General features: G+C 41.4%; 1 long non-coding RNA gene across 1 annotated transcript; it reads left to right on the top strand.

Annotated features, from left to right (window-relative positions):
- The first annotated feature begins 613 nt into the window (after positions 1-613).
- On the top strand, positions 614-14,811 carry LOC118011816. Its single transcript, XR_004679541.1, has 3 exons — positions 614-1,160; positions 1,261-1,327; positions 14,718-14,811. It is a non-coding gene; the product is annotated as an uncharacterized LOC118011816 (long non-coding RNA).
- The last annotated feature ends 6,560 nt before the right edge of the window (positions 14,812-21,371 follow it).

Genomic DNA, 21,371 nt, shown 5'->3' with positions numbered 1-21,371 from the left:
TTATATTCTGTTTGGTCTTCTGGGACTTAATTATTCTACTCATTATGTTTCTAAGATTTATCCATGCTCAGTTGTGTATAACTGTAGTTCACTGATTTCCACTGAGGAGTGTTCTATTGGGTGAATATATCAGAGTTCATTTATCTGTTCTTTGATGGGTATTTGTGTTGTTTTCAGTTTTGTGTTAAAATGATATGTACTACTACGGACATTCTTCTAGTGCACACACCGGGAATATGACAAGGAAGACAATGGGGTATTTAAAATGTCCTAAATTCTTATGTTGTGGTAAACAACATGGGTATTTACTCTATTAGTGTGATTTGTAATTTACAAATATATATATTCTTTTGTATGCATGATATATTTCACTTTAAAAGAATAAAATAGTGCTACCAAGAAAATAAATGGAAAGGGAGAATAGGGGATGTCGGTTTAGAGAGGAAAGCACTGCACTCTTTTTTTTTTTTTTTAAGATTTTATTTATTTGACAGACAGAGACACAGCAAAAGAGGGAACACAAGCAGAGGGAGTGGGAGAAGGAGAAGCAGGCTTCCTGCTGAGCAGGGAGCCCGATGTGGGGCTCAATCCCAGGACCCTGGGATCATGACCTGAGCCGAAGGCAGACGCTTAACGACTGAGCCACCCAGGTACCCCGAAAGCACTGCACTTTTAGATGGGGGGTAGAGAAAGCTCAATGAGAAGGTGACATTTGGGCAAGACCTGAGGGAGGTGAGGGAGTGGCCATGAGGAGGTCGGGGGAGAGAGTAAAAAATATAGATGTCATATAAACAAGTGAAAAAGAAGACTTGAACAGCTAGTAAAAGGAATCTGCTGGGAGAGGTGAGGGGCATAGTATCAGTTTTAACAGCTGTTCCCATTCTTCCTTTTGAGTCTCCCCCCTCTGTTTGTCCACTTGGAACAGCTGTTGCCTGTGGGATTTATGGCCCCTAGAAACAGATCTCTTCTGTTAGCTTCACCAGTGTGAGGAAAATCCCCTTTCCTCTTAGCTTTTGGGAAACAGGCGCACACACACAAACATATATAGGACTTTCCTAGAATGTTTGTACATAGAAGTGGATCCATTTACAAGACATATTTGATTTGTTCTGAAGACAACAAAATACAGCCCTAATTGACCTTGGCATCACTTCTGAACTGTGAGTCAAACCTATCTGGCAAAGTGGATTTGAAAGTTCTTCCCTGAAATCTCTGGGTAATCCCCTGTGCTGATTTATGTTCCTCCTCATTTTCTCTCAGGCCTCACCCACCTTCTGAAGTCGGTTTGGAGCAGACAAAATGCTGGGTCTTCTGCTTAGGTGCACAGGTACTTAGTGAGTTTGCAAATACCTTTCTGGGGAAGGGATTCTTGTCCACAAAATAATATCTCCACATTTCCCCACATTTCCTTGCATCATCTGCCCTGTGGTAAAGAGATTTTTTCCCACTCAGTTCATAATAAGCCTTAGAGGAAATGAGATTTTAAATAAACTTTAAAGATGGTTGGTTACTAAAATCATATTGGCTCAAAAAAAAAAATCCGAAGGATAAGTAATTTTCCTTAAAAAAGGACTATAACCAGTATAGTTTTGTTTCCTTGTAGATGTTTAAAACTTCCCCATTATTCTCTCAAAGCCGCTAACAATGCTACTATTGATCACAAGATATGGGAAAACTCGCACAGCTTCAAGTCATCACAAGTCGTTGTACCCATGTATTTGTTGGTGGTGGAAGAATACTTTTGCAAAAATCACCTGCTATGAAAAATACAATCAGAGCATGATGCAAATTTCTCAGGCCACACCAGCCTTGAAGAGGATGAGCAAATTGTGTTCCACCCAATGGATTTCTGGGACACCCAAGTTCCTGTCACGTAGTTTCTGGGCTGATTGCTAACCTTGCCGTGAAATCTGGGGAACTCGGGGTTTCCTTGGCAGCCATGGCAGCCACTGTTGGTGTCCTGGTACAGCTCTGGCCTGCCTGTGAGCTTTCTCTGTGATGGTTGCTGTCCTGCTTGGACCTTGACAAGATAACTGTTACCTCCTTTTTTTAATGCAGCTGAGCTACAAGTAGCCTGTTCCTGGTGGCTTGTTAAAAGCCTTCTGCCTTAGAACTCCAGTGACCAACCCCCCAACTAATTTCAAAGCTTTTTTTTTCTCTTACAAAGCTGAGGGGTTCGAACAGGGAAGAGGGGAAGGAGGGAAGTGTCCGGGGACATTCTCCTAGCGCGTTTGGCCATCTGTGGAGTCAGAAGCTGGGGTTTGGTGACAGAGTGAGAGTCCACTGGTGGGCAGAGAAGCCACTGTCCAGCTGAGGCCTGCAGCAGCGGGGCCCCAGGGGCACTGGGCACCAGTCAAGAACAGGGCTGTGTGTTGAATTGTACTACAATCACCTGACGGCAGGACCTTTGAGAAACATCAATACGGGCCTAGGATAAAATAGGTTGCCGGGTTCCAGTACATTGAAGAAATTCCCACTATGGGAGAGGGAGGATGCAGTTGGGAGTGGAGAGTTGCCTGCCACTCCCTCAGCTCTTTAGATTGTGCCGAAATGCCGGGGAGTACTAAGCAAATGCTGCCTGGAGTGGCCTGAGCTTTCAGCTCCAGGCTTTCCATTCACTGATTTGTGCATCAGTCACCTCAGTCTAAATTCTATGACAGGAATAAATAAACACAGTGGTATTTCTTGGTCAGATAAAATGTCCACTAGAGGTGGCTCAACCCTTCATAGTTTTTCAATGACCCAGCTTCTACCCAGGCAGGCAGGTCTCATGGCAAGGAAAAGAAGGTGGAAGAATCACTCTTAAAGACTGTATCTGGAATTGACACTGGACCTCTATTCACATTTCATTGGCCCAAGCAAGTCAACGTTGCCAAGCCCACTGTCAAAGATGTGACAGGGTCTAAATCTACCATGGTGTGGGACAGGCAATATTTGAGAACAGTAATACAGTTTGATATATTATGTGAACTTGAGCAAGGCATTTGGCCCCTCTGAGTCTCAGCTTTCTCCTATGTATGGAGGACGACAACAGTATTTACCCTTCAGGGTTGTTTAGAAGGCAAAATGAAGTGATGTGTTTAAATGCCATGCAAGTGTGAGAGCCAAAATAATTAAAATGCTGCCCAAGAATTGCCCTTTCTCAAATATTATTACCTCAAGGAGCGGTGTAATTTTTCTCTTTTCAGTTTTTTTATTCAATATAAGAAAAATAGGCATTTTCTATAAAGCTGTTTGCACATGTGAAAAGGTATCTTTTCAACATTGAAACTTTCTGTAATTATTTCACTTCCCCAAAAGTTGTGTGATACAGTAAGAGTTATTGATGTGTGACTCTCCCCACAACTCCCTAACCCCTTCCTTGTAAGAAAGATTAGGCTATGATTGCTTATTTTCTTCTCTCCACTTCCAAAGAGGCCCTGCCATTGCCACCGGTCTTGTGGGATGTAGGGTGCAGGATTTGAGAATGAGGACAGGTAGCTGGAGCCTGAGTCAGGAGGATGAATGAACGGATGGAATGACAAGAGCCCGGTCACTGGGGAGGTGAGATGTTCTTCTCCTGGGAAAGGAGAGAAAAGCCCGTTGGGACTGGGATCCTGGAGACTGCAAGTAGGGAGCAGTTGTTCTAGGGCATTTTAGAAAAGGAGAGTTTAGAGATATGAAATCTAAGGGATTTGACTTTAAGTCAGTTAAGATTACAGTTAGCTGCAAGCAACAGAAAATTCTCTGAAGCTTACCTAGGACAGAAGATTGCTCCTCTTCCTCAGTCATTTAAAAAAGTCCAAATGTAGGTAATTCGTCACTGTCATGGAGGTTCCATGAACATCAAGGACTCAGGGTCTTTCTCTCTTCTCGTTCCATTGTCTTTAGCATGCTCTCCCATGGTGCAAAATAGGAGTCTCAGTTCTAGTCACATCATCTGTATTATTGCCAGCCTAAAGGAGGAAGGAAGTGACAAGCCCTGCTGACACCCTTTGAGATTTCTCAGGAGTTGCATTCAACACTTGCACTTAAACTCATTGCCCAGAACTTAGTCATGTGGCAGCACCTGGGAGATGTTTTTATTTTATTTGAGGTGTCCAGCCAAATCACAGGATCTACTTCTAAGCAAGAAAAGGAAAATGGACATTGGGGCAGATGACTAGCAAACAACCCATTGAGGGGTAAGAAAATTTTAGGGTAGTGTTGTAAACTATGTACTTCAGTATTTTTAACAGTCCCTGAGAAATGAAGAACTTGAGTTATTTTAAAACAAAACCTTGGTTTCTGCTCTATTTCATTGCCTGTGACATAGATTTGAGGCTGAGCCACATGAGCTATAGCTTAGTGCTCAACCAGCCACCGTATGACCACTGAGTTCTCATTTCTGCTTACCACTCATGGGCTCCTCCCCCTGAAATGTCTTCCTGTTCCTCTCCATGTAACTATATAACCTTCCTGTGAGATAGGAAAGGACTTTCTTCCCACCGTCATTCCAATTTATTGGATTCCGCAATGGATGGCCTTGGTGGATGGCCTCATACACTGTGGAGACATACATATATATTTAATTATATTTATTCCTCCACCTTTTTAAAAAATTCTTACTCTCTTTTTTTGAAACTTGGAAACTAGGTCAAATGGCATCACACAAGTATCATGGTCAAAAGCACTTCTCTCTTAAGAACCTCAGCGTTCGAGGACAGAACCCAGGGACCTCAGACTCTTTCCTATGTCAAGATGTGGTTGCTGCTCTTAGGAGACTTAAGAAATACTCTGTTGCCTGACTCATCTTCTATAAAGTTGTTAATGTTGAAGTCCTGTGAGCCTCACCCCAGCCACCCTGAAGTCTTTGCTTCACTTTTATCAAGTATCATATTAAGATTCAGTGCTAATTTGCCAACTTCTTACAGTTATCTTGGGAAGCCCAGGTTCCAGAAATAAGCATAAAGACTAGTTGTTCAGTTTCCTTTCTCTTCAGGATGTTAGTTATAAATATACTATATTATAACTTAGTTTTTGTTTTAGAAGCAATAGAGGTTCATTGTGGAAATTTAGAAAAGTATGAAGAAAGAAAAAACAAACACTTATATCCTAACCATCTTAAACATGTTCATGGGAGGGGCCCCTGGATGGCTCAGTGGGTCAAGCATCTGCCTTTGGCTCTGGTCATGATCCATGGTGCTGGGATCGAAACTGAGGTCAGGCTCCCTGCTCAGCGGGGAGTCTGCTTCTCCCTCTCCCTCTGCCCCTTCCCCTGCTCACTCACACACATGCATTCTCTCTCTCTCTCTCTGGAAATAAAAATCCTTTAAATAAATAAATAAATAAATAAATAAATAAATAAATAAATAAATAAAGTGATAAACTTCAAAATTAAAAATCTTTTTTTTTTAAATTTTATTTATTTATTTGACAGAGAGAGACACAGCGAGAGAGGGAACACAAGCAGGGGGAGTGGGAGAGGGAGAACAGGCTTCCCGAGGAGCGGGGAACCTGATGCGGGGCTTGATCCCAGGACCCTAGGATCATGACCTGAGCCGAAGGGAGATGCTTAAAGACTGAGCCACCCAGGCGCCCCCGAAATTAAAAATCTTTAAAAAAGCCATGTTCATGGGATTCTTTCTAGTCTTGTCTCCATGAGTTTATATGTGTATGTGTATACATGTGTGTTTTAAGCAAAATTAGAAATAGTCTACAAATATACACTGTTTATGTGTTCTGCTTTCCACGGGAGCAATATCCACAAATATTCTTTGAAAGCATGATTTGTTAATTGCTACATAGTACTTAGTTCTGGACACCATTAAGAATCCATTTCAGTAGGGGTTGTTTTTTGTTGCTTCATTTTTAAAGATTAAATGACTTTGACAACCACATGGCAAAGCCAAAATTGATACTCAGGGCTTAAAACTCTTAGTTCAGTGTTTATTTAGTTACTATTAGCTTCTTGGGGTTAGGGACCATGCTTGTTTATCTTGGCTTGTTGCTAAAGATGGCCCCCCCACCAAATCACACCTCCCTGCATTCATGCCTTGGGTAGTTTTTGCCCACAGTGAATCTAGGTTTTTCTTGCGCAGGCAATAGAGTTTAGTGGCAATGAAGCTGGTAACTCCTGAAGCTAGGCCATGAGAGGCTTGGCAATGTCTGCCTTGGTCTCTTTGTGTTCTGGAGGAATTCATAAGTGTGACTGCTGTGGGCTGCCTGGCTCTAAGGAAGCGTAATTTGGCTTTGTGCATGGACTACATGGGGAGAGAGACAGAGGGAGAATGAGATTGACAGAGAGGGAGGGAGGGCCAGCAAGTTCCAGTTGTTCCAGCCATCCCAGTTGTGAAAGAAGCTAACTTGGCTGTCCTGACCAGTCAAACCTTCAAATGACTCCAGCCCCAACCACCATCTGATTATTACTACATTAGCGACCCTGAGTGAGAACAGCCCAGCTGAGCCCAGTCAACCCACTGAACTATGAGAGGACATAATGAATTACAGTGTTATTTTTTTTTTTACTTTTTATTTTTCTTTACATAACATAAAATTTATTATTTTGACCATTTGTAAGTATACAGTTTGCTGACATTAAGAACATTCACATTATTACGCAGTTGTTACCACTACCTGATTGTAGTGTTAAGGCATTAAGCTTTGGGATGGTTTGTTATATAGTGATAGATATAATGTAACAGTGATAGCACTGTTATATTAACTCCTACATCTTCAGCACCTAGCAAGAGCTGACATGCATAGTATTGTAGATGATTGGGAAACATTTGTTAAACAAGTATATACACCTACAAGATTACTCTCTCACACACGTATGTGTGTAATTGTGGAATTTCCTTATAATTACAGTGCTAAAAAAAGAGTCACTTTTAACTTTGTTATTACATGTTTTTTTCAGTCTCATTTCTCACTGGACTAGGTCAGTGAAGACCGACTTGGTGTTTGTAAAACAGAGTAAAGCCAAACATCATAAACGGCTGATTAGAAAATTTCCTTTCAAAATCGTTTATTTGGTTTGGGAACCTTGCTTTATTATTATTATTTTTAAATTTTATTTTATGATGTTATGTTAATCACCATACATTACATCTTTAGTTTTTGATGTAGTGTTCCATGGTTCATTGTTTGTGCATAACACCCAGTGCTCCATGCAGAACGTGCCCTCCTCAATACCCACCACCAGGCTGACCCATCCCCCCACCACCTCCCCTCTAGAAACCTCAGTTTGTTTCTCAGAGTCCATAGTCTCTCATTGGGAACCTTGCTTTTTAATAAGTGCAATTTGGTTTTGCTCTGAAACTCCAAAACTAAAAAAAAAAAAAAAAAAAAGAATTGAGCCTCCACAAAGTTGTGCAAGTGGTGTTGCATCTTTGCTCGTGTTCCCATCGCGCCACAGGTAGGACAGGTGAGAGGTGACGGGGGAGGTGTCATGCAGCCAGTGTGACCGTGGCAGGTGCTCAGGTGGGTACATTGCATATGGGGAAAAGTATGATTTTACATGGTTTCTGGGACTCGAAATGAGAAGAACTAGAATTGTTTTCAAACACTCGTTGCCTCACCCTCTTCTTTGCCCTCTTCTGGCAAAAGATGTGTCTTAGAAGAGCCAAGAAAATAAGGGTGCAGGGGGATCAATGTAGAAAGAGGAGGAACAGGGCACTCTCATGCAGTTCGTACTTCCTGCAAGGAAGAGAGAATTACAGCTGTTCCATGAGAAGCAGAGACCTGTTTCCTCTGTTCCTCTTTTCCGCCGCTCCCTCCCTCCCTCCATCACCCAAGTACGAAGTACAAAGTACACTTCACGTGAAGTTCGGCAGAATGAGAAAGGACATTAGCTCTTCTCAAAAGCTGTGGAAAGAACTGGGATGTTGGCTGACGGGCAGACGTGTGTTCCTGCTGGGTCTTGAGCCAGGTGCCGTGGTGGGGACAACTCTACAGGCGTGGCAATCGAGGTTTGGGTCCTTCAGAATCTCTGCTAGGATAGGAAAAAATTAATGCGAAGAGGCCAGCACGGAGTGAACCATTAGCCCGGCTGCTCTGACTGCAGCATGCAGGAGCCTGGGCGCCAACGTCGTCAAGCCGCACGGTGTCCAAGGGGTGACGTGCAAGGGTGAAGTATCAGCCCCGCTAAGGAGCCTTCTGTGCCACTGAAAATCAAAACCCTTAGAGCAGAGAGCCCTGAGCTGGGCCCTGTCACGTGGTAGAGGGCATCCCTTCCGCCCTCAACTCCTGCTGTCTTGCTCCAAACACGTCGAACCGCCGCAAGCAGAAACAAACCTCAGAACTCCTACGAAGTATTCCAGGAGGGCAAGTTTCATCCTGAGGGAAAACTGTAGTAGAGATTACCAGCACACATTTGAGACTTCCACAAAAACGGTGTGAAACATGCGCAAAAAGGTGGGACTACTGAGGTTGTTGCCAAGTTTCTAAACTCACAAAGGGGTGTGCTTTTCTCAAGGTCGTTCCTGAGGTCCGGCTGCTTGCTGTGCACAATTGAAGAGGCTCCTTCCCACTTGGAATTTTTTTCTGGCTAACTTAATTCAGATTTCAGCTTTCAGCATCGTGCTGCTCGGATTACCCATTTTTTTTTTTTAAAGATTTATTTATTTATTTGAGAGAGAGAGAATGAGAGAGAGAGAGAGAGAGAGAGAGAGAGCACGTGAGAGGGGGGAGGGTCAGAGGGAGAAGCAGACTCCCTGCCGAGCAGGGAGCCCGATGCGGGACTCGATCCCAGGACTCCAGGATCATGACCTGAGCCGAAGGCAGTCGCTTAACCAACTGAGCCACCCAGGCGCCCCTCGGATTACCCACTTTAAACAGTCAACCTCCTGGCTCTCTTTGTTCTCCCGGGACCTGCTGGCTGACTTGCCGAGGCCCGTGCTACCTGGTCTCACCCTGGAGCAGAGATGTTTTGCCTTGTGCAACTTCAAAAAGCTCCTTTGATAACTTGATTTTGGTTTCTTGCTTAAAAGTTGAACAATTCAGCTTATTATCACTTCTAGTCTGTCTTTTAAATGAATTTGTTTTTTTATCACACCCACTAAATTCATCCAAAGAATGTCCGATGTCTTCTTAAGCAAGAAGAGAGTATGAGCAACAGGAAGAATTGTGGTATGATGCAACGTTTAACATTTGTCCTCTCTGTCCTGGGATCTGTGCCTTCACCCTACCAGGTCAGAAGAGTCAGCTGTAAGACGAGCACTGAGGTCTTGTTGCATAAATGAGCCAGATTATGTCAGACTAACTCTGACTGCTCAAACTCAGCAAGCTCATCTGTGAAACAGTGGGCCGGCTGAAATTATTTACAGTGAATGAAGTGCTAGGTAAAAGCACAGAACAGTTCTTGCTAACTGGGATATTCAGTCACCCACAGAACATCTATTGATATTAAGCGAAGTACTAGTGTTCCTCCAAGCGCAGTTTGAGAAGTGCTGAGTTAGACAACGTGCATTAAGAAAGTTTCATTAGATCATCTCTACGTTAGGATGCTACTAAGTATTACCTCCTCTGGGGAGTCCTGCCTGACCCTCAAAAGTTTACCTCTGTCACACCACATACTCCATAATGCGTCGTCTGAGTCACAGGTCTCCGTTCCCCACTGGGCTGGGTAGTCTTCAAATGTATTAACCACAAGTTTGGCTTTGGAGAGTAAATGAACCAACAAATGAGAAGACGAAGCAGTGTCAGATGTGTAATACTGGAAGAGCCCTGCATGACGCGAGGAGCTGTATACTCCCCAGATGTGCCCTGTGTCGCGGAGACCGTCTTACCCATCTTGCACGGTTGTTGACGAGAGAAAAACGAGATCAACCCTCTTATTTAACAAGTTTATCACTGAGTGTCTACTTGGAGTTAAATACTGTGAAAACATTCCAAAGCGCTTAAAAAATGATATCGTTTCCATTTATTTCAGAACAGAATTTGGTGGGCCGATTGCTCTCACTGTACATACACCGCTAGGCAGGGAAGCTTTCCATTGTTCTCCAACATCCTGTTTTTGGATTTTCAGCTAAGAATTCACATTTCCTCCTAGTTTACTGCTATTTCAACTTTGTAGTACTATAGCAATATGAATGGTCCCGGAGGAAACCTGAACTGCCTATTTTGATAACCTTTCTTTATGATCTGGCTTGGTTTAATTTGGATGTAGCTCAGGAAAAAGAAAAGAAAACAGAAAAAAAAAACTTCACAGATTTGTTTCTTAATAATTAAATGTGATCCCTTAAGGATACAATGCCATTTTATTTTAATTTTTTCTTTAATTTTTGTTATGCTTGGTGAGTTCCAAATAGTCAGAATGTAGTTTGGGTATGGAAAACAAGTTTGATAAATATCTGAATTTAAGTCTGTGTGGTAACTGGTAACTAACCAAAAATAAATGTAAGAAATATTATCAAGATTTGAGAATATTTCAATTTTAAAATTTTTTTTCAAATTTTTATTTTAGAAAAAGAGCAAGCAAGCACATGAGCATGTGTGTGCACAGGGGCAGAGAGGGAGGGAGAGGAAGAGGGAAAGAGAATCTGAAGCAGACTCCATGCTGAGCACGGAGCCCGATGTGGGTCTCAGGACCTCAAGATCACAACCTGAGCTGAAATCAAGAGTCAGATGCTCAGCTGACTGAGCCACCCAGGTGCCCCAAGAGAATATTTAGATTTTTAAAAAGTGTGTATTATGTAAGTTAATTGTTTACATGGTTTTGAAATGGTACATGCATTCATATATGACTGAAAGGAAGAGTCAGAAAAAACATCTTTGCTTAGGAACAGCTAAATTTGGGAACTAACAAGAGTAGAGCAGATAGATAATTTAGTAAGTTGTTGCATGGAATAAATTTACTATAGTAAAAACCCCATTTACTTTGAGAACATTCCTATATTTTTCAAAATAACTCATAACATCATTTTGTATAATGGATGAGTTGCTTTCAGTGGTCATGGTTTCATAATTTGTAAAACCTAAAAAATGTCTAACCTTCTAGTTAGAGTTTTTGTTTTTGTATTTCTTTTCTAGAATGGTATGGCATATTAAATTGCTTTGGGTTGAGTGTTTTAAATTCCAAGAGATAATGGCTCCCAAAGGCACTCAAATCAGCAGGCAGAAAGACAGAGCCATCGGCCTCTTGTAGCTATTTCAGGCAAATGGATTGTACATGATTACAGACTCGATTGTGGTTCTTAACTAATGAAAAGGTTGAGTTTCAGAACTTTGAGGTTTGGGTCTCAGACCCTCATTTTCATAGAAATCCTGATGTAGGGCGCCTGGGTGGATCAGTCGTTGAGCATCTGCCTTCGGCTCAGGTCATGATCCCGGGGTTCTGGGATCGAGTCCCGCGTCGGGCTCCCTGCTCCGCGGGGAGCCTGCTTCTCCCTCTCCCACTCCCCCTGCTTGTGTTCCTGCTCTCGCTGTGTTTCTCTCTGTCAAATAAATAAATAAATTCTTAAAAAAAAAAAAAAGAAATCCTGATGTAAATGATGCAGAAGTTTTGTTTTGTTTTGTTTTTTAAAGATTTTATTTATTTATTTGACAGAGAGAAACACAGCGAGAGAGGGAACACAAGCAGGGGGAGTGGGAGAGGGAGAAGCAGGCATCCCGTGGAGCAGGGAGCCCAATGTGGGGCTCGATCCCAGGACCCTGGGACCATGACCTGAGCCGAAGGCAGACGCTCAACGACTGAGCCACCCAGGTGCCCCATGATGCAGAAGTTCTGAGGCCACTCCATCAGATAAATTAATGTGCAAAGTTGCTGGAAGAGTAACCCTAAATCTGAATTTGGAGTGGGGGAGGGTCTGTCTCATCAGTGAGTGTCCCGAGAGGGTTGCCCGTGGTATCAGAGCTGCATGGTCTCAAAGGTCCTGAGGCAGAAGCCCTGGAGGGAGCCCTAGAATCTTCTGTGGAGGATGGTTCAGGTTTGACTCTGGCTAGGGTACCAAAGGCAGGGGCTGCTTCCGGCCAGCACCCGGTGCAGAGGGGGGTGGATTTGGGCTTCTGTCATTACGGTGCTATATCGGTTACAGCCCAGAACATTGGAACGTTTTCAGCCAACACTGGGGAGGACTCTGGTGTCTGAGGGTACAGTGATGGTCAGGTATGATTGTACCTTTCCTAAGTTGTGTCTGTAACCCATGCTGTTGTAGTTAAGAGGGCTGTGTAACAAACAACTCCAAAATATAATGGCATAAAGGAACCTTTTATTATGTACATGGACTGTTTGAACAGGGCACAATGAAAGCAGCTTATTTCTACAAGGTCTGGGGGCCTCATCCAGAAGACTGGAAAGCTTGAGTGCTGGAGTGATCTGAATCCTTGCTACTCACACGTCTGCTGGTCGATTTGGCTCTTGGCTGGGGGTCTTCCTAGGGCTGTCGCTGGAAGAGTTACATGTGGCTCCTCCATGTAGCCTGGGCTTCCTCTCAGTATGGTGGCTGGCATTCAAGAGTAAGCATCTTCAGCGGGGCTGGCTTCCTGGGCTTGTGATCTCTGCCATCACACTAAGCCCCACCACACTCAAAAGGAACCCATGCTTGGTTTATTGCTCACCACTATTGTCTTGAAATTTTAAATTTTGGAATAAAAGGCTGCACACTTTCATTTTGTACTGGGTCCCACAAATTATATAGCTAGTCCTGCTTGAGAGAGAGAACAGAGCAGTGGGGGGCAGGGGGCGGAGAAAGAAAGAGAAAACTAGCTAGAAGCTGTATTACCCTTTTGGATCTAATCTAGGAAGTCAGACTTTTACTACATTGTATTTGTTAGAAGCAAGTCACTGGAGTGTCCCATATTTGGACAGGAAAGAATAGGTTCCACTGCTTGATGGAAGGATGTCAAGGTTCTGGGAGAGTATGTGGGAACATAAACATTGCTATGGCAATTTTTGGAAAATACAATCTGCTACAAATGCTCTGCATGTATTTCTGTAGGTGCCACCTACTGGGTAGAGGTGGTTTGTGTGTGTGTATGTGTGTGTGTTTATAGTCTTGTGCAAAAAAGTGTTAAAGTTAGAGATTGAGAGACCAAGATAGACTTGATCTGATATTATATAGCCAATTCACAATATGCAACATTTACACTCCATGACACGAATCCCCTCAACCCACTTTCAAGTTCCCAGAGTTGATACGAAGAATTTTGTAGTGATATCTTTGGAAAAAGAAGTTGCTGCATCCTAGGGAATGGTGTGGGTATTACCTCTTTTGCTCCAACTTTAGTAAGAGGAGACCTCTGTGGGTTCATTTGGAGTGTTTTAAACTATGTTTCTTGCAGTTGGGATTCTCAGACGATTCATGCCCAACTTATACCTTAGAAAACCAAATAGGGGAAGGGGCATCCAGTTTTGAAATGAATAAATCTTAGGAATAAAAGGCATAGCCTAGGGAATATAGTCAATGGTATTGTAATAGCATTATATGGAGACAGATGGTAGCTACATTTGGGGTGAGCACAGCATAAAAGTACAAACTTGTTGAATCACTACGTTGTACACCTCTAACTAATGTACTGTGCGTCAACTACAATAAAAAAAGAAAGATAAAGGGGCGCTGGGTGGCTCAGTCGTTAAGCGTCTGCCTTCAGCTTGGATCATGATCCCGGGGTCCTGGGATTGAGCCCTGCATCGGGCTCCCTGCTCTGCAGGAGGCCTGCTTCTCCCTCTCCCACTCCCCCTGCTTGTGTTCTCTCTCTCGCTGTGTCTCTGTCAAATAAATAAATAAAATCTTAAAAAAGAAAAAAAGAAAGGAAGAAAAAACAAAGAAAGCCTAACAGGCCAATGGCAACATAAGTGCTATCTTTATTTTTTAATCTAATTTTATTAAAATTTATTGCTTACTACTTTTATTTTATTTCAAGTAAGTTTTATTTTATTTATTATTTTATTAAAATTATTACTTTTTTAAGGTGACTTAATTAATAATGTCTTTATTATTCCACCTCATAGAGTAGACAAGGTAGATGGCTCTAGGTCAGGGTTATTTATGGGCTCACAATTCACATCATAGGGGTTACAGGCAGACTTGACCACACCCATGAGGAACATGTATCTTTCCAAGGAGAAGCCCAAACTGGACAACCCCTGAGGTCCGCTGGGTGTCACCAAATCCTCGCAGACATGATGGGGAGGAATCTATTCTAATGGGACCAAGGTACACTTGATTTTCTCCATGAAAGGGGAAGGGAGGTGCAGGGAGCTTCTTCCCCTGTGCTTTGGAGATGATTGCTGCAAATACTTGGATTCAGTCAGGATGTAGAGTTTATAGCTCCAGATTCCAAAGGAGCAAAGGAATATTCTCTGTGGACTAGGCCTGAGGGTCACTTGGGTGAGTCAATGTGAATTTATCATTGGCTTTGTCTAATAGTGCCCTAGAGGGGTGAAGGACCAGAAGCCAGAAGTTGAAGTTGATAACAGATTAAATAAGGGTGATAGAAGCATGACTGGGGTGATCCAACTTCTGGTTTACTCAGGAAGGAGGGGTTTCCCAGGACATGGGACTTCCAATGCTAAAGCAGGGATACACCCTGACAAACTGAGATGGTTGGTCACCCGAAACTTGACAACCGATAATAGGATGCATCTGTCTAGGACAAGGGAACTGCAGGGGAGGGGTCCAGGACAGACCCTGCAGGATACTTACAACAATGTTCATAAAAGAAAGACTCATTTGTAAACATTTAAAACGTTTAAGCAAAACCAGTTCATGAAGGACATTGCCTATCTATCCCCTTACAATTTCTCTTTCTTATCCTAGCTCCAACCTAGAAACTGGCTAGTAAGCTGCAGGGAGAACATCGGGAAGGAAGAGGAAAAGCAGAAGGTGAAGAAATCATGAATAACCATCCACAGAGAAGCAGCCCAAGCAAGGGGGCAGGAGGTTTAGTGTTAAATCAGATCCGGTTTCGGATTATATAAGATATTCTAATTAGCGGATTTAAGTATTTTTGCTACTAAAGTGACTGTGGGATACCCTTGTCCTGACGTAGATATCTGAGAGTGTCTACAAAAGTCATGGGATATGCCTGAGTGTTCATTCAAGGGCAAGGGAAGTTTAACTCCACAGAACCCGTGTGTAGTGGTTGCGGAGCGTAAAAACAGGTGCTGTGATTTTATCACGGGTCACACTTGTTCAATACACTGTAACACTTGAAATTTCAAAACTCCTGCTCTAAGAAGTGACAAATTGCATGCCAGAAAAATAATTTGTCAATTTTCTCTTATTCCACTTTTTAAGGATTATGCATTTTCCATGAGCTATTGAAAATCCTTTGGATGATGATCTAGTTAAATATAGGGACAAATTCCACCCTTTCTACCCCTTGCTCAGCCTTTAGTAACACCCAGTGGCCATCCCACTAGATGCCAAATATTTGCTTCTCCATAGGCCAGATGCCAGATGATTCCAGGAAATAAACATGAGATCTTCCACAGAAAACTGTTGGTTTATTTATTCTCTGGGATGATTGTCAGAAATGACTCAGCTTTGTACACCTCCACCGCACTCTCTTAGTCAGGCAAACACACCTGCTCCTTTTACCTGCGCTCAGCTCAGTTTGTCAGCTTGCACCTGAATTCTGGCACACGGGTAGTACCCATTCCTGCTGGCTTGTCAGTATTGCTACTCATTCCTACCCCATCCCTACACCCACCCGTATGTGGCACCCAGTCTTAAGATCTGATGTTGATTCCCAGGTCTTTCTGGACCCCACAATTGGAAGCTGTGACTCTCTTGCCCAGGATTTCTGTGTTTAGGGCACTGGTTGCTGGTGCCCGGACACCATTTCTTGGTTTTCTTGGATCTGAATTCTAGTCTCAACTCTGTTAATAACTCTCAGTATAATTTTACACAATTGTTTTAACCTGTATGAAACCTCAGCTTAACCTTGGTTTCTTCATCCATACAGTTGGGGTAATAAGTAGCTGTATTGCTTGGAGATAACAATAGCCATGAAAGAAACAATGTAGAGAAACAATAGCCGTGAAAGCACTTTGTATGAGTTAGGTAGTAAAGGTATGAACAGTATTATTATCAGTACAATCAGTACAATCAGTTACCAGGCTGGAGTTGGGGTTTCCAATATTATACCTTATCTTTACCCTTATCTCTCATTACTGCGTCCCTTGGCCATTTGCCTGGATCTCTGATGGCCTGATGTCCTGAATGCCCATATCTACCTGACCACCTGGACCATCCTTCTAGGGTCAGATGTGGAGGGGCTCTTCTGATCGCATTTGTTTTCTTAGTTGCATCATGCAAGGGTCAGTTACTCCTCCTCCTTCAAACCCAGGTGAGGCTCCTGAGCTTTCTCTATTTGACTATTCTCTCTAACCCAATCTCCTAATGACTACAGAGGCTTGTACAATTCAGTTCAAACAACACTCCCTTCTGCCCTTATAGCAGTCCTATGGAGGAAAACCAGATGAGCAAAGTGTTCTGGAAGCCAGGTGAAAAAGTGTTGTAAAAAGGAAGGATTGTAAAAGTCTGTCAAATGCTAATAATCAAGAGAGATGAGGCCCGAGAATTGATCATTGGATTAGCAATGTGTAAGGTACCAATGAGCTTGATAAGCAAATTTGGAGATGTAACGGTAATAAGGGTTTGATTAGAGTAGGTTCAACAGAGAACAGGAGGAGCTAAATTGAAAAGGCAAGTATAGGCAGCTCTTTCAAGGAGTTTGTTGTTGTTAAGGGAAGGAGAAGAATGGGAAATAGTTGAAGAGAGATATAGGATGAAGAGTTTTAATCAATGAATACAGAAACGAAAGCATGTTGGTAGGCTGATGGGCTAGACCCAGTAGAGAGGAATAAATTGGACAGGAGAGAGAGGGAAAATTTCTGGAGCAATGGCTTGAGTAGGTTTGAGGCGATGAGATCTAGTGCACTGTTGAAGGAGTTGGTCTTTAGGAATATGGATGACTCAACCTTAGCGCAAGAAGGGAAGCAGAGCATGAGCACACGTGCAGGTGGGTGGGTAGATGTGGAGGGGCTCTTCTGATCGCATTTTCTTAGCTGCATAGGAGTCAGAGTGATCATCTGAGAATGAGGATGGAGGAGGCGTTGGATTTTGAAGAGAAAGAATGTAAGACACCGTCACTTAGAAGAGTAAATGATCTAGGGAAATACAATGTAATTGCTGGACAGGGTTAATCACCCACATAATGTTGGCGATCATGAATCTACATTGATGTCATCGGTGGATTTTTTTCTAGATATGTTCATCTGTGTGGGTGTAGGCACAGAGTAGGCAGAATGTTGAATTTAACCAGGGTTGGGTTTTATCCAAGGAAGTTTGATGAAGCAAGAGCAAAGCAAAGAAGTTGGGGACAAATTTAAAGGAGTGATTATAATAAGTGACCAAGGAATTTAAGCTGGATAATGGGGGAAGTGCGTGAGAATATAAGGAGAACCAGTGAAAATGTAACATCAGTGGATTGGAGGTGTTTGTGGGATTTGGGGTTGTTGAAATTGGGGTTTAGGAAGTGAGCTGGAAAGAAAGGTAGTTATTGGCCTACAGTAGACTGTATAATGAGTAAACAAGTGGTGGGGCTAGTGGTGAGGCAGAGTTAGATGACTTCAACAAATCCAGTAATCTCTAGAATGGCATACTGGTGTGGCTTATAGTGTTCTCCCAGTTGTTTCATGGAGGCAAGTGGATAATGAGGGACCATTATTTTATGCTAGCGTTCTTATTCTTGTTATCATTATTTTTCAGTTTCAGTTGAGTACATGAGTATTAAAATAGAGTTAGGAAAGGGTGTGGAGTAATGATAGTTTATGATAATTAGTCATGATAATAGCTTAAACCAGCTATGTAATTAATCTTATAGTGTGGCTTGGGGCCCCCTGGGGTTCACAAGACCTTTTTCAGGTCACAACTATTTGCATAATAAAAATAAGATGTCATTTTCCCATTTTTGATTTTTGTCTTGTGAATGTACAGTGGCTTTTCACAGAGGCTACGTGACGTATGATAGCACAACAGATTGAGTGAAAAAGCAGACATGAAAATCCAGCTGTCTTCTATTAAGCTAGAGATTAAGGAAATTTCAAAAAGATGTAAGACAATGCCAAGTTTTTGCTGTTTCTTTTTTCTGTTTTGGAAAATATAATTTTTTTTTCCATAAAAATTGTTATTTATGTTGACTTGTAATGGGTTTGTTTGTTTTTAAATCCACCCATTTATTAAATTTACTGAGTGTCTACTATAATAGATGTTGAAGATTCGGAGATAATTTATCCAGTTCATGGATGATGGTGAAAACAGACACAGAAATAAATAAGACACAAGTTATAATGGTATGATAATATTTTCTGTCTGTGGGTAGAGCTACATTTCCCACTTTCTGTTCCTTTTTCCCAGAATGCTCCTCACCTCCATTCCCCATCTTCTCACAGCTGGTTCCTTCTCTTTTGAGGCTTTTTCTCACTATATCAGACAAATTATCTGAAGTTTTCTATAGCCAGCCCCTTCCATATACACATCTGAAGACGCTGACCAATAGAATATGGCAAATGTGATGGGATATATGTGATTAGTAATTCTCTTACAAAAGAATGTAGTGCTCAATTTGCTGGAGTTGTTTGCTGTCTCTTTCCTGGCTCTGAGGAGGTAAGTAGCCATGTTGGGGAACCCTATGTGGCAAGGAACTACAGGCAGCCTCAAGGAACTGAGGGTGACTTCCAACCCATAGCCCGCAAGAAACCAAATCCCTCAGTCCTACCACTACAAGAAACAGTTCTGCCAACAGCCCGAGTGAGATTGGAAGCACATCTTTCCCCAGAAGAACCTCAAATAAGGCTGAAGTCTCAGACAAATCTTTCTTTTTCAGCTTTATTTAGGCATAATTGACAAAACGGTAAGTCTACAACATGATGATTTGATATCCATATCCATCGTGAAAGGACTCCCCCATGAAGTTAATTAACATATATAACCACACATACGACTTTTGTGTGTGAAAATATTTAAGTTCTCTTCTCCTAGCAAATTTCAGTTATACAATCCAGTGTTATCAGCTATAGTCACCATATTATTTATACATTAGATCCTCGGACCTTATTCATCTTATAACTGGAACTCTATTTTCCAATCTCTCCCTATTTTGCCCACTCCCCAGCCCCTGGCAACCACTTCTCTACTCCATTTCTAAGAATTTGACCTTTTTTCTTCTTTTTTAATTCCACATAAAAGTGATAGTATGCAGTATTTGTCTTTCTATGTCTGGCTTATTTCACTTCTCATGATGTCCTCCAGGGTCATCCACATTGCAAATAACAGAAATTCCTTTTTTAAAAGGTTGAATTTTATATATATATTATGTTATATATGTATTATATATATAATATATATTATGTTATATATATATTATATATATATATATATATATGCCATAATTTCTTGATCCACCCATCCCTTGATGGACACTTAGATTGTGTCCATAACTTACTTGGCTATTGTGACCAAAGCTTGAATGAGCATGGGACTACAGATATCTCTTTGAGGTATGGTTTTGTTTACTTTGGATATATAACCAGAAGTGGAATTTGTGGATCACATGGAAATTCCACTTAAAATTTTTAGGGGAACCTCCTTAGTGTTTTCCATGACAGTTTACATTTCCATGAACAGCGTAAAGAGGTCCTTTTTCCTCCACATCCTTGCCAACATTTGTGATCTCTTGTCTATTTAATAATAGCCATCCTAACAGGTGTGAGGTGATATCTCATTGTGATTTTGATTTGCATTTCCCTGATGATTAATGATATTTAGCATCTCTTCATGTACCTGTTGTCCATTTGTACTTCTTCTTTGGAAAAATGTCTCTTCAGTTCTTTTGTCCAATTTTTAACTGGGTTATTTGTTTTTTTTTTTTTTTTTTTGCTATAGGTTGTATGAGTTAATATATTAACGATATTAACCCCTTATTGGATATGTGGTTTGCAAATATTTTTTCCCATCCCATAGACTGTTTTTTTTTTTCATTTTGTTGATGGTTTCTCCTACTGATCAGAAGCCTTTTAGTTTGATATAGCCCCACCTTATTTTTGCTTAAGTTACCTTTGCTTGTGGTATCAAATCCAAAAAATCATTGCCAAGACCAATGTCAAGGAGCATTTTGAGTTTTCTTCTAGGAGTTTTACTGTGTCAGGTCTTACATTCAAGTTTTTAATCCATTTTGAGTTGACTTTGGTGTATAGTGCAAGATAAGGGTCCAGTTTCACTCTTGGCATGTGACAGTACGGTTCTCCCAACACCGTTATTAAAGAGACTGTTCTTTCTCCATTTTATATTCTTGACTCCTTTTTCAAAAATTAATTGGCCATATATGCATGGGTTTATTTCTGGGCTCCCTATTCTGTTCCATTGACCTATGTATCTATTGCTATGTCAATATCATACTGTTTTGATTACAATAGCTTTGTAATACACTTTGAGATCAGGAAGCATGATGCCTCCAGCTGTGTTCTTTCTCAAGATGCTTTTAGCTATTCAATGTCTTTTATGGTTCTATATGAATTGTAGGATTGCTTTTTAAAAATATCTGTGGAAAATACCATTGTCATTTTATAGGTATTGCATTAAGTCTGTAGATTGCTTTGGATAGTATAGACATTTTAACAATATCAATTCTTCCAGTCTATAAGCACAAAATATCTTTCCATTTGTTTGTGTTTTCTTCAATTTCTTTTATCAGTATCTTATAGCTTCAGTGTATAGCTCTTTTACCTCCTTGATTACATTTATTCCTAAGTATCCTATTCCTTTTGATGCTATTATAAATGGGATTGTTACCTTAATTTCTCTTTCTGATAATTTGTTGTTAGTGTATAGAAATGTGACAAATTTTCATATATTGATTTCTGTATCCTGCAATTTTACTGAATTTCTTTACTAGTTCTAACAGGTTTTTTTTTTTTTTGGTGGAGTCTTTAGGATTTTCTATATATAATATCATGTCATCTGCAAATAGAGACAATTTTATTTCTTCCTATCCAATTTGGATGACTTTTATTTCTTTTTCTTGCATAATTGCTCTGGCTAGGACTTCCAGTACTATGTTGAATAAAAGTGAGAGTGGGCATCCTCTGGAGAAGAACACAGTCAGCCCTTAGATGTATGTTAAATTAGAAGACTGATCCACAGCTTTCAAAGTTTACAGATGGACCCATTTAGGGAAAGACTGGGAGATGGGCAGTTTTCCTTGCTCCCTCTGTGCTGAGCCCTATGGAGATAGCTGCAGTGAATGCTTGCACTCCTCTTAAGAACTGTTACTTTGTTTGCTGTAGTCTTGAGAGTCTCATGGATGCAAACCTCATTGGCTTTCAGAGCTAGGTGTTTAGAGGCCCATCTCTCAAGTGGGAGTCTTAACAGTTGGAGCACTCAATGTGGGGTCCAAACCCTTCACTC

The sequence above is a fragment of the Mirounga leonina genome, unplaced genomic scaffold (genome assembly GCF_011800145.1).
Source record: "Mirounga leonina isolate KUSES-001 unplaced genomic scaffold, KU_Mleo_1.0 Mir_151, whole genome shotgun sequence".
Lineage (NCBI taxonomy): Eukaryota > Metazoa > Chordata > Mammalia > Carnivora > Phocidae > Mirounga > Mirounga leonina.
Note: the sequence above shows the minus strand (reverse complement) of the source record. Positions and strands in the feature narration are given on the sequence as shown.